Source organism: Bidens hawaiensis, unplaced genomic scaffold (assembly GCF_021521415.1).
Source record: "Bidens hawaiensis isolate Kalapana, Puna unplaced genomic scaffold, B.hawaiensis_p1.1 tig00009447_1, whole genome shotgun sequence".
Lineage (NCBI taxonomy): Eukaryota > Viridiplantae > Streptophyta > Magnoliopsida > Asterales > Asteraceae > Bidens > Bidens hawaiensis.
The window spans coordinates 78,607-92,269 of record NW_027491701.1 but is presented as its reverse complement, the minus strand read 5'-3'; the positions used below and the strand labels follow the sequence as shown (position 1 = coordinate 92,269).

The window sequence follows — 13,663 nt, the reverse complement described above, 5'->3', positions numbered from 1 at the left end:
CATAAATAATAATAAATAATAATAATAATAATAATAATAATAATAATAATTACCAAACTCCACTTCCACTTCCAGTGTTGAATGGAATGACGATTGAAGCTTTAAGCATCAATCAATCCTCCAATTAAACTACTGCTACTGCTACAGCTACTAGATTTTATTTTATGGTTTATAGTTGCAGTGGCTGGTTCATTCCACTCCACTCCACAGAGATATCTAAGGTAAGGTCATTAATCTCTTCTTCTATCTCTTTATGCAGCAGCAGCAGCAGCATGACAACTGCATTTTATTAATAATAATAATAATAATTCAGATCCATCGCCACATTCAAAACCTAATTTCCGACCTCTTTACTTCTTTTTAATTACATTGACCGATGTTTGACTTCATTTCTGCTGCTGCTTATTGTAATTCGTTTAGTTTACTCTGCAGTTACATTCATTATTACGTCTTTCATTCAATTTATCAATCAACTACTTTTCTCTTCATCTCATGACTACTTCTGCATTTGCTGTTAGGCTATACACTGTACCATACTTGCTCTACATTTTGGAACTTGTTTCAAATTTGCGAATAATTCTGTAGATTTTGTAATGTCAACGAGTCTAGGTTTTCGGTGTGTAATGACTAATAATGAGTATGTATATTAATGCTAGCTAATACATGAATTTGTTTTATGCCGAAAATGGAAGTTGAAGGTGACGAAATAGATCATATGATGATTACAGCTATGATGTTGTTACCGTTGACGGTGACGACAATGACATTAATGAACCACGTTATAAGAAATAAAAACTTAACAAATTATGTATCATACGAAAACATTCCCGCTTTTTATTTAAAGTGAGACAGTGTTTTTTGTTTTGTAGGTTTTGGGTTTGATAATTTTCTGTATTTCTATGATGTTATATATTGATGTAATCCCTCATCATAATCTCAATTTCATTACCCCTTTTTCAGTCATGTTATTCTACAAAAACATATTAAACATTAATAACCATGTGGATTTTTTTGGGTGTGTGTTATTACTCTAGGCCAAAAACATGTCTTCTAATGGCCATCGTTTTAGAAGAAAGTCCCGCCAGCAGGTCGCTGAAAATTTGAATATTGACTCATTGGTATGTTGTTGCTATCAATTTTATATTATTACTCGTTCTTAAGGATGTTAAGGTGGCTTGTGTTCCAGTATAATGTGTGCCATGAATAATTAATTAATGGATATTCAGAATTTTATTGCTCATGTTTATTTGCAGCTTGATGAAAATTTAGAGCAGTCGCCACATCTAAATGAACTTTTTCAGTGCTACAAAACTGATTGGATAAAAGACGAAAACAAGTATGGACATTATGAAAGTGTTGGCAGCATATCCTTTTTAAACCAGATATTTGAAGGGCCTGATACTGATATTGAAACAGGTAATACGCGTGGACAGAGTATTATATGTGTAATGCAAACTAAAAAAGAGTTTTTATCAACTATTTTTACCTTATTCTTGGCTTTTTAACTAGAAATGCATCTTGCTAACGCTCGACAAGATAAGATTGAAGATAACAGTGATGATGATGTGCCTAGTACCTCTGGTCGACAACTTACAGAGGTTATCTTTGTATTTATATTCATATGTATGAATTAGGATAACTTTGGTTATTGAATTGGAAATCTTTATTCAGCACCATGGTGAATCCCCTCTGCCTGCTTATGAACCAGTATTTGACTGGGAAAACGAGAGGTCAATGATATTTGGTCAAAGACTTCCGGAATCTAATATGCCACAGTCTTCAAGGTTTAGATCTTCTATAATTTAGAAACACACACATCTATTTATTTGTTCTAATATGTTTTTCGTGTCTGTAGTGGCTTGAAGATTTCTGTAAAAGTTCTTTCTTTGTCATTTCAAGCTGGATTAGTCGGTAAAGATTCTTCTAATTTGTGTATACTGTTTTTATGAAATTAGTTTGTGTTTGTGTGTGTATACATATATCTGATTACAGCTAAATTTCTCTTGTAGAGCCGTTTTATGGTACTATATCATTGTACAATAAAGATAAACGAGAAAAGCTGTCAGAAGACTTCATTTTTCGTGTTCTTCCATCTGAAATGCAGGATGTACGCACCAATAATATTGCCTCTCTTTAAGGTTAATTATATGCAAAACTGCAATCATATCAAGAACTTTAATCCTACCATTATTTGTCCAGGCTGGTAGTTCATCAGAATCTCGTGGACTATTTTATCTAGACGCTCCGTCATCATCTGTTTGCCTGCTTATACAATTAGAGAAGTGTGCTACTGAAGAAGGCGGAGTGACTCCATCTGTTTATTCATGCAAAGAACCAGTATGTAACAACACTATTAATAACTGTGACATATGATTAATAAACATGATAAAAATGGTTATTGATGTTTCACTATATGAAATAGGTTCACTTGACTGAGAGAGAAAAGCAAAAGCTACAAGTTTGGTCTAGAATGATGCCTTACAGAGAATCATTCTCTTGGGAAATTATTCCATTATTTGAAAGCAACAATGGTTTGGCTTCTGGTGGGTCCGCTTCACCTAGCAGCCCACTTGCTCATAGTTTATCGGGAGCTAGTTTGCAAGAGGGTGTCTCTGAACCAGTTACAAAAGTCACATTAAATGGTCAAACGGGTTATTGGAATGGCAATTCTGTTGTGGTTGATGTGTCGAACCTAAATAAAGTCAAAGAGAGCTATACTGAGGATTCACTCCTGGTAAACCAACATGATTATATTATGAAACAAGTTGGTTATGTATTTATAATTGTTTATATTTCAGGATCCCAAACGGAAGGTTCATAAGCCTGTGAAAGGCGTGTTACGATTGGAAATAGAAAAGATTCAAGCTGCTAACACCGAATATGACAATGCTTCAGATGGAAGTTTGACCAATCAACATGACCACGGTGATTGACAAACTGATTCAACTGTTAATGAGTGGCACAACATTCATTCAGATAGACATAAAGAACCACTAAACGGTTCCGGTTCAACAAGACATGCAGACGTGACAACTCATGATGTAAGTTTGACCTTTTGTTTTTGGTGTGTTTGAACAAGATATCATTTGATTCTTATGTTTTTCTTTGATTATTATGTATATTACCCTGAACTTCACAGATTGAAGCTTTTGACTTTCGCACAATGATAAGAAACGAGCCATTTTCAGAGCTTTTCCATTGTCTTTATGTCTACCCGTTGACTGTCAGTTTAAGCCGAAAAAGGAATTTGTTTATAAGAACTGAGCTTAGAATGGACGATGCTGATATCAGAAAGCTGCCACTAGAGGTTGGTGAACATATAGCATGTTTTACAATAACTTTTTCTTTTTTGGTACAAAACTGAAATTCGGTTTAATTTAACAGGCAATGTATTCAAGGGAGCCAGGTGCATCCCTACAAAAATGGGCCCACACACAAGTTGCTCCTGGAAGTAGGGTGGCTTGCTACCATGATGAATTGAAAGTTTCACTTCCTTCTATGTGGACCCCACAACATCACCTTTTGTTCACTTTCTTCCATGTTGACCTTCAAACAAAATTAGAAGCCCCCAAACCGGTAATTATTGGATATGCAGCTCTTCCGTTATCAACACATGCTCAGTAAGTTTTTACATGCAGTTAGAAACAGTATTTTGTGTGTTTGTATTTGTTCTTATATAGTTATATGTTTTAATAGTTACAATATTATTTGTCATATTAATTGCAACACTTTAAACCAACTTGTGTAGGTTAAGATCTGACATTTCTCTACCAATCATGAAAGAGCTGGTTCCACACTATCTTCAAGACAGTGGCAAGGTATGCCATCTTTTTGTTAATTTACCAATTTACCCTCTATATCTTACATATTTATATCATTATTGTTGATTTACGTATTAACCCTCTATAACTTGGTATAGGAGAGGTTGGATTGCTTGGAAGACGGGAAAAGTGTCTTTCGTTTACGGTTACGACTTTGTTCATCATTGTACCCTGTTAGTGAGCGTATACGGGATTTTTTTCTTGAATATGATAGACACACTCTTCGCACAAGCCCACCTTGGGGTTCCGAACTCCTTGAGGTACTCTTTAATTTTTATTTTTAATGTTGGCTCATCTATTTCTTTGGGTTAGTGCTACCATCTGTAATAGGGTAATATTACATCATATGGATATAGACCTCTAACCCAATGTATATAGTTTGGTATATATGTATAAAAACTTTTCTGGTCAATCTGTTATTTCATTCAGTATTTCAACTTCTTTTTCAGGCAATCAATAGTTTGAAAAATGTTGATTCAACTGCACTGCTACAGTTTCTTCACCCGATATTGAATATGCTTCTCCATCTTATTGGCAATGGTGGAGAAACACTCCAGGTGAGTGAGTTTATTTTTCCCAATTGATTAAACATTAATTTACTATTTGTATTTGATCCAGATTTATTTTTCTGTTCTCTGACAGGTTGCTGCTTTCAGAGCTATGGTTAATATCTTGACACGGTATGTAAAGACACTAACATGATTAAGTTTTTTTTTGTTTATTAATTTAAAATGGTGCATATCTTTTTCCATAGAGTACAACAAGAATCGGTTGATGAAGCTGATAGAAATGTATTTTTGGTCAACTATGTGGATTATGCTTTTGATGATTTTGGTGGTCGACAAGCTCCAGTATATCCTGGTTTGTCAACTGTGTGGGGAAGTCTGGCTCGTAGCAAGGTGACTGGTTTATTTATATATATATTTATTAATTATCATAGGTTTTTGGAGCCAAAGATCTTCCTTTTTAATTTATTTGTTTATTTGTTTTCATTGTAGGCCAAAGGCTATCGAGTTGGACCAGTATATGATGATGTACTCTCAATGGCTTGGTTTTTCCTTGAAATAATTGTAAAGACAATGTCATTAGAACAGACTCATCTGATGTATCATAATCTGCCTCTAGGTATTATTTTTAATCATAAATGATTGATTTTCTAAACCTAATCTGATTAATGATTTACTTTTTGTTTGGCAGGTGAAGATATCCCACCAATGCAGTTAAAAAAAAGTGTTTTTAGGTGCATTATGCAATTATATGATTGCCTTTTGACAGAAGTGCATGAACGTTGTAAACGGGGTTTAGCTTTAGCAAAACGTTTAAACAGCAGTTTGGCTTTCTTTTGTTATGATCTTTTGTCAACCATTGAGCCACGCCAAGTTTTTGAATTGGTAGGTTTACTACTCTTTATTTATCCTAATTACGCGTAGTTAAAAGTATTTACTGTTATTTTATATTAGTTTCCAAGCATCAAACAATTCACTTACTATATTGATTCTGCTCATTGCAGGTGTCCTTATACCTTGATAAGTTCTCTGGTGTTTGTCAGTCAGTTTTGCATGATTGCAAGCTTACCTTTCTACAAATCATCTGTGATCATGATCTGTTTGTTGAAATGCCTGGGCGGGATCCTTCTGACAGGTGTGTGCATGTGCGCGCGCGCGTGTGTGTCTATATGTATATATATTTGTTTGTTTGTCATGTATAATTATTTGGTTATTTTATTAAATATGCTTTTATTACAGGAACTACCTTTCATCTGTCTTAATTCAAGAACTGTTTCTAACATGGGATCATGATGATTTACCTCAGCGGGCAAAAGTGAGTATAAATTAATAATATTCCCTTTTGTATGGATATATAATTTTCAGTAAATTACTGCTGTCCCTCATTATTTTTTTTCTTTTTTCTGTTATTAGGCAGCTAGGATTTTGGTAGTTCTCTTATGCAAGCATGATTTTGATTCTCGTTACCAGAAGCCAGAGGATAAATTATATATTGCCCAGTTATATTTTCCACTTGTGGGACGGGTAATTAGGATGGCTGAATTCCTCTTATATGCTGAAGATATTATTACAATCACATCTTAATTTAGCAATTTTACTTTCTTGTTTTTTGCAGATACTGGATGAAATGCCAGTATTTTATAACTTGAGTGCTGTTGAAAAACGTGAAGTGCTAATTGTAGTTTTACAAATACTACGTAACCTTGATGACGCGTCACTGGTAAAGGCCTGGCAGCAGAATGTTGCCCGAACAAGACTGTTTTTCAAACTACTAGAAGATTGCTTAATTCTTTTTGAGGTTATTTCATACTACCTAAACTTATGTATAGATTTTGTAGGTTAACATATTGTGACACTTTTGAGATATTGTCTCACACAATGCAGCACAAAAAAAGTGTTGATAGCATGCTTATTGGCGGCAGTTCTAGGAGCCCAATTGCTGATGCACCTATGTCTCCAAAATACTCTGACAGGCTGTCACCTGCCATTAATCAGTATCTATCTGAAGCATCTCGCCAAGAAATTATGGTATGCATTGTTATATTATCTCTTCAATTTGTATAATAAAATGACCTAAGAGAACATTAATTGCAGCACAAGGTGCATCTGAGAATGGGTATTTGTGGCAGAGAGTCAACTCACAGCTGAGCTCACCGAGTCAACCGTTTTCCTTAAGAGAAGCTTTGGCTCAAGCTCAATCTTCTAGAATAGGAGCTTCAAGTCAAGCTCTACGGGAATCCCTACATCCAGTTTTAAGGCAAAAACTTGTATGTTAAATGAAACACATGTGGTATTGTGGTAGTTTGGTAATTATGGTGAAACTTATGTCAATTATAAATGATTATGATATTTTTTTGTTTCAGGAACTTTGGGAAGAAAACCTTAGTGCTGCTATCAGTCTTCAAATCCTGGAAATAACTGAGAAGTTTTCTAAAGCTGCTGCATCACATAGTATTACAACTGATTATGGAAAGTTGGATTGCATTACATCTATATTTACGAGTATTTTCGCGCGAAGTCAATCAGTGGCGTTCTGGAACTCATTATTTCCAGTGTTCGACAATGTTTTTCAGCTTCATGGGTCAACATTAATGGCAAGGGAAAATGATCGGTTCTTAAAGCAAATCACTTTTCATCTTCTTAGACTTGCTGTTTTCCGTAATGAAAATATCAGGAAACGAGCTGTGATTGGGTTGCAGATCCTTGTCAGGGTATGTGTACGCCGTTTGTTTTGTTATTATAATAATAATAATTATTATTATTATTATTATTAAAACATTATTATTGTAATCATACTTAAGACATTAGTTTGGGTTAAACTCGTTTGTTTCAGTTTGGTAATCCAATTACCACTAACTGTCATTTACTTTGGCAGAGTTCTTTCTCTCACTTTACACAAACAGCAAGATTAAGGGCCATGCTTACAATTACAATATCAGAGCTGATGTCAGACGTCCAAGTAACTCAAATGAAGTCTGATGGAACCCTTGAAGAAAGTGGTGAAGCACGACGTCTTAGAAAATCACTACAAGAAATGGCAGATGAAACCACAAGTCAAAACTTACTGAAAGAATGTGGGCTTCCAGAAACTTCACTTGTTGACATTCCAGAAGGGTCAACTGAAAGCCGGTGGTCATGGTCAGAAGTCAAATTTTTATCCAATAGCCTTCTTCTTGCTCTTGATGCCAGCCTGGAACATGCACTTTTGGTAAGTCTCAAGATTCTTTTACATGATTCTGGTTATGTTTTTATCTTATTGGTTGGTTGATGTACCACAGGGATCACTTATGAACACAGATGGATATACTGCTGCAGAAAGTTTTTATAAACTAGCAATGGCATTTACGCCAGTGCCAGATCTTCATATAATGTGGTTGCTGCATTTATGTGATGCACATCAGGAGATGCAATCATGGGCTGAAGCTGCGCAGTGTGCTGTTGCTGTAGCTGGTGTTGTAATGCAGGTAAATAATTTTTAAAAGAATTAATTATATTTAATACCTCTACAAACTTAAAAATTTTCAAATTTACCCAACCAAAACTAAAAATATCATATATACCCAAATTTAATGATTTTTTACTTAGTGACCATTCTACCCCTTTCTATTGTATTGTTTAAAATCTTAATCTTAGTTTGGATTTTGATCCACGATGTATAAGCAAGCAAACCCTCTCTCGATGGTAGATAATCGAACAATCGAATCTGTATGTTCGAATCAGAATCAAACTAGGTATAATCACATGATAATTGAACGATAAGCAACCTAATTTTTTGAGAAAACAATTGTTTATGGGTAAAAATAATTAAGCTAAAAGTGGGTATATATAAAATTTGTAGTTAAAGATGGGCATATATGTAATTTTAAGGTTTTAGAAAAATAAGGGTAAAATGGTCACTTATTAAATTTGTAAGGGCGTATATGATATTATCCAAAATGCACAAAGATCTTTTTAAAATTTATGTCATGAAAATGTTTGTGCGGGCTCTTGTAAGCAGAAATGGAGTCTGGAGCAATAATCATGTGACCGCACTCCGCAAAATGTGTCCAATGGTTCCACCGAGATCACATCTGAGACATCAGCAGCAGAAGTTGAAGGGTACGGTGCTTCAAAACTGACCGTTGATTCGGCTGTTAAATATTTACAGCTGGCAAATGAGCTTTTCTCTCAAGCCGAATTATTTCATTTTTGTGGGTCCATTTTGGAACTCGTGATCCCCATTTATAAAAGCCGAAGATCATATGGACTCTTAGCCAAATGCCATAGTATGCTAACTAACGTTTATGAATCAATCTTAGAACAAGAATCAAGCCCAATTCCATTCACAGACGCCACATATTATCGTGTCGGATTTTACGGTGAAAAATTCGGGAAACTTGATAAAAAGGAGTATGTATACCGAGAGCCTCGTGATGTAAGATTAGGTGACATAATGGAAAAACTTAGTCATATTTATGATTTAAGAATGGACGGTAATCCCACGTTGCATATAATTCCTGACTCCCGACAAGTAAAAGCCGATGAATTGCAGCCTGGTGTGTGTTATCTGCAAATCACAGCCGTTGATCCGGTTATGGAAGATGAGGATTTGGGAAGCAGAAGGGAGAGGATTTTTTCTCTTTCGACTGGTTCGGTTCGGGCTCGTGTGTTTGACCAGTTCTTATTTGATACTCCATTTACTAAAAATGGTAAGACTCAAGGTGGGTTGGAAGACCAGTGGAAAAGACGGACCGTGGTTCAAACCGAGGGGTCGTTTCCTGCTTTAGTGAACCGGCTTTTGGTTACTACATCTGAGTCGCTTGAGTTTTCTCCTGTGGAGAATGCTATTGGTATGATTGAGACCCGAACTGCTGCGTTAAGGAATGAGCTTGAAGAGCCGCATATCTCTGATGGTGATCAGCTTCCACGTCTCCAGAGTTTACAGAGGATACTTCAGGGGTCTGTTGCGGTTCAAGTGAGTTTTTATTACTTTAATCAGTTTTTTTTATTCCGTTCATGTTCTGAGTTAACTTTTTAGTTTTGCTTGAATGTCTGAATTTAGGTTGCAAAATGGGTTTGTGGGAGGTTTTGTAACGGCTAAAAAACATGTTCGGGTGAAAATGGGTGCTTTTTGTATTGGTCGGGTCGGTTGGGTTGACCTAGGCATGTTAATTTCTAACACGACATGGACCTAACATGAATTTTGTGGGTTTGGGTTTAGTATAAACAGGCTCGGGTTTGAACAGCGAACACGTTTATTTAAAAGGGCTGTGTTTGTATCAACCCATCGGGTTTCGGGATTGACCCATTTGACCCTTTATTTTTTTATTCTTTTAGAAATTGTCTTATGGCGAACACTAAATTGTTGAGTATTTTATGGCAAAAATTTGAAGTTAAAATAGAAATCAGTATAATAATTATAATTGAATATAATAATTATAATTGAAATATGACTATTTTATATAAATTTGCGGGTTGTGTTTGTGTCAGCCGACAAATATTTGTGTCAGCTAAACACTTTATTATGCTATTATTTTATAAATAGTCAGCGTGTGATATATGGTTATAAGAAATATTTTACTACAATAATAATATGGTTTCTTTAATAATAATATAATATGATTTAAGAGGCATGCATATAAAATACACTCGTGTCAACTTTCAACCCGTTTGGCAAGTTGAGGGGAGGGGAGCCACAAACACTTTTTTGACATTTTTTATTTATCAATAGTTAACAATTAATAAATGTGTTAATTATTACTACAAGCAACTTTCAACCTGTTTGACCCATTTATGTTAAAGCACAACTCAGATCGACCCATTCGCAAGGCAATGGGTTGGCATCGCCGCCTGTAAACTTTTAACTAATGAACTAATATGTTTGTGTAGGTGAACAGTGGAGTCCTTAGTGTGTGCACAGCTTTCTTATCAGGAGAGCCTGCAACAAGACTTTGGTCACAGGAGCTGCAGCAACTGATTGCTGCTCTTCTTGAATTCATGGCTGTTTGCAAGCGCGCTATACGCGTGCATTTTAGACTTATTGGGGATGAAGATCAAGATTTCCACACGCAACTGGTCAACGGTTTTCAGTCGCTCACTGCGGAGTTGTCACATTACATTCCTGCAATTCTTTCAGAGCTTTGATTGTATTGTATTGTATTTGTATCAAGTTCATAGCTGGTTTGGTGGTTTGCATGTTTGCATTTTTTAGTCATTTGTTGATGTACCATGGTTGATATATGATAATGTTTGGTTTTTTAGGTTTCTTGGTTTTTATTGAATAGAACATCTTGTAATTATATTTTTTTAATTGTTTTAAGAAATATACTAACTTGGCTTGCTTCATTTGTGAGTTTAGTTTGTTGGGGAATCTTGGAATCATTCATTGGTATTTTTTTTCAACTCATACTTTATTGCTATTATTATTTTTTATATTTAATATTCCATCAGTCTATCAAGTCAGGTTTTTGAAAAAAAACAAAATTATTATAACTGCCTTTTAGTTAAGCAGTCCTAATCAAATGAGTATAAATTTAAATTTCACAAGTTGTAGTCTTATGGAAAGCCTACCCGTCTGAACTTATTTTTATATTAGATAAGCTAATGGTTACGATTACAATAATTCGTTTACATAACTTGATGGCCAAGATTGTTAGATTTCGCGCCAACCATCGCCTTGATTATACTATGATTGTGATTGAAAGATGTTAAACTTACTTAATAAAGGAACGGCTAAACAAACAAACCTATCCCACTAATCAAACACCCCACCCGATCCCAATCTGATGTGATGTAATTTGACTGTATATGTTTGTATAGGGCGGCGAGTGCGATGGTATACTCCCGTATAAAGCCATAAATGCCTGTATGCCATGGATATTCATGAACAATATGTTGGTATATCAAACCATGCAACGTCAAATGGAGAAGGTATACATGCAACCGCCTTTCTAAAAAAAATATTAAATATAGTCTAAATATTTTTTTATGTATGTTCCTTTTAACGAACCAAGCTCAAATATTATATGAGCTTGTGTTGACTCTACTCAACTCTATAAATAATTTTGCCCACGGAAATTATTTTTTACGAGTTAAGCAATAAGATTTTCAGTTTGACTTGAAACTAGAAAAATTCTTTAAATGCTTCAACTTCCATTTAATAATTCTAGTAATATTTTTACATGTGATTTTAATTAATCCGCTTGTAAACTCGACCTTGAATAAGTTTGTGTTTATTTATTTATTTATTTATTTTAACTCGAATGTGAACCTATGAGACTCATTATTCAACTCTAAATTACCTTTAGAACTTCTTTTGAATAATCAAACCGAATAATATCTAAATATCTTATTTATTAGTTGAAAGTAGGTATACTCTTATCACCAAACATATATTTATTGGAAAAAAAAATCCCCTCTTGAATTAGCTCACAACACCAATAATTATCAATTATATTCAAGCTATCACATTCATAGGTGTCATTTGCAACCTTCTTGAATCGCCTATACTATTATATAGCATACTAGCTTTTAGCCCGCGTGTTACGTAATTTATTTAGATTTTATTTTTAATATTGTTGTGAATATATAACTTGAATCCGGATTTTGATAGTTTTTTGAGTTACATATTCATTTTATTTTATTTAGGATGACGTAAATTAAAATTTATAATTATTTAGGATGATGTAAATTAAAATTTATAACGCTACAGGCAGTAAATTTCATTTGAATTTATATTACTTTGTTTGTTATGTATATCTTGATAATAAAACCAAGATATTATAAAAGTAAACCAATGAAAGTTATGAACACCGTGCGTGCATGATGGATACGAAAAACCAAAAACAACCATCATATATATATAAATAAATTAAGTTTAGTTCGTAGTGATCAATGCTATCAATAAGTAGATCACTTCAAATAATTACTTTTTATATTTTGTAGAGATTAATCTATGAATATGATCAGAGTTAAAAAAGAAGACCTGGTCAATTGTTATAATATAGTGTAATATATGGTAATCCAGATTGGTTATGCTGTAATACTTTCTAAAGCGAACCTTTTCATAACAAAGTTTGATTCTTTTTATTAAACCACAAACTAACCTTTGTAGTCTCTCGTTTCAATCCTAAAATCTAATTGGTGAACCAGTAACCATGGAACACCGCAATGGACGTCGGATTAACCACTAAATCACATACTCTAGCGAGATGAATCTCTTTAAAAATATAAAAATAATGTTGCATGATACAATTAGAATCACAAACTCAATTTCTTTAAAATCAATAAAAAATAAAGCATCTATTAAAAATTTCGTTACTTGTTAAAGAACTAAAAATCAGTGGAGAAACAATACTACTGGAAATAGAGTATAAATACATCATTGAGCCTTTCCCTAAAGCAAATAAAGAAGAAGAATTATAAATATAAAAATTCATTGAAGTCAAACCAAAAAGTCAAAAACACTTCAAATTGACTTGTTCACTTGTTTAGTAGGCCCAAATTGTTTGGTAACAACGCACCGTAATTAAAAAGTGTCAGTTTACTTGTAAGATAGTTGAAAGAAAAAAATGAACTCGGCAAATCTTATGCTTGGTCCCATAAAAATAACCATGGCTGCAAAATAAGTAACTTGTTTGATACAAAAATTCATATCCCTAAATTAAATAAATAAATAAATAAAAATTTCAGGGGTAAGATTGATGGCGGACCATTGACCACCCGTAAGAGATCTTGAAGAGACCAAGTGCACCCGCAAGACGTCAATCCAACACGTTTCGACCTGATCTCACTCGTATCCAAAGTTCTTGTACCTGAAAAACAATTGTCATTAAGGTCGGTTTTCGGTTAGGCTTTCAAACATCAAAACCCGAATAATCCAGACTGATTAATCCGAAACACGAAACCCAGATATCAACCCCATTCAACACCACCAGATGACTTTTCACTCCTTATTGACTTTATAACAGGACAAACGGGTGAAATAACATTCAACTGCGTGAACCTTTGGCATAAAAATACTGAAATGGGTTAATAAGTTATTTTGATTCTATAACAGGTCATATATATAAGATTAGTATAGAATGTAACCGGTTAAAAGGAAATGGGAAAAGAGATTCGTTTATCACCTCATTCTATGCCACGCCGTCTGGAGAATGATATGGATCAATTGGATGCATGATTTTAGTTCCTCTCTAACTGATTAAAAGCACCAGTCTGAAGAATTATATGGATGCAATGATTTTAGCTCCTATCTAACTGACTCAAAGCTTGCATTGTGTTCTTCTGAAAGTCTAATAGCTTTTAATGCATTAGCATATCTATCTTCTTCTTTCGCCGTTACCGCACGATAATCAC

The 13,663-nt window shown here is 34.2% G+C and overlaps 1 pseudogene across 1 annotated transcript; it reads left to right on the top strand.

The window, feature by feature from the left end:
• The first annotated feature begins 1,034 nt into the window (after positions 1-1,034).
• On the top strand, positions 1,035-10,796 carry LOC143532481 (guanine nucleotide exchange factor SPIKE 1-like; annotated as a pseudogene). Its single transcript, XR_013135183.1, has 29 exons — positions 1,035-1,118; positions 1,254-1,416; positions 1,510-1,598; positions 1,672-1,784; positions 1,856-1,911; positions 2,010-2,107; positions 2,200-2,337; positions 2,423-2,734; positions 2,799-3,041; positions 3,140-3,307; positions 3,385-3,620; positions 3,749-3,818; positions 3,920-4,081; positions 4,271-4,378; positions 4,464-4,501; positions 4,576-4,720; positions 4,820-4,946; positions 5,019-5,212; positions 5,332-5,462; positions 5,567-5,642; positions 5,741-5,851; positions 5,943-6,125; positions 6,212-6,355; positions 6,406-6,594; positions 6,691-7,038; positions 7,203-7,535; positions 7,606-7,790; positions 8,310-9,281; positions 10,196-10,796. The product of XR_013135183.1 is annotated as a guanine nucleotide exchange factor SPIKE 1-like (transcript).
• Positions 10,797-13,663: the final 2,867 nt, after the last annotated feature.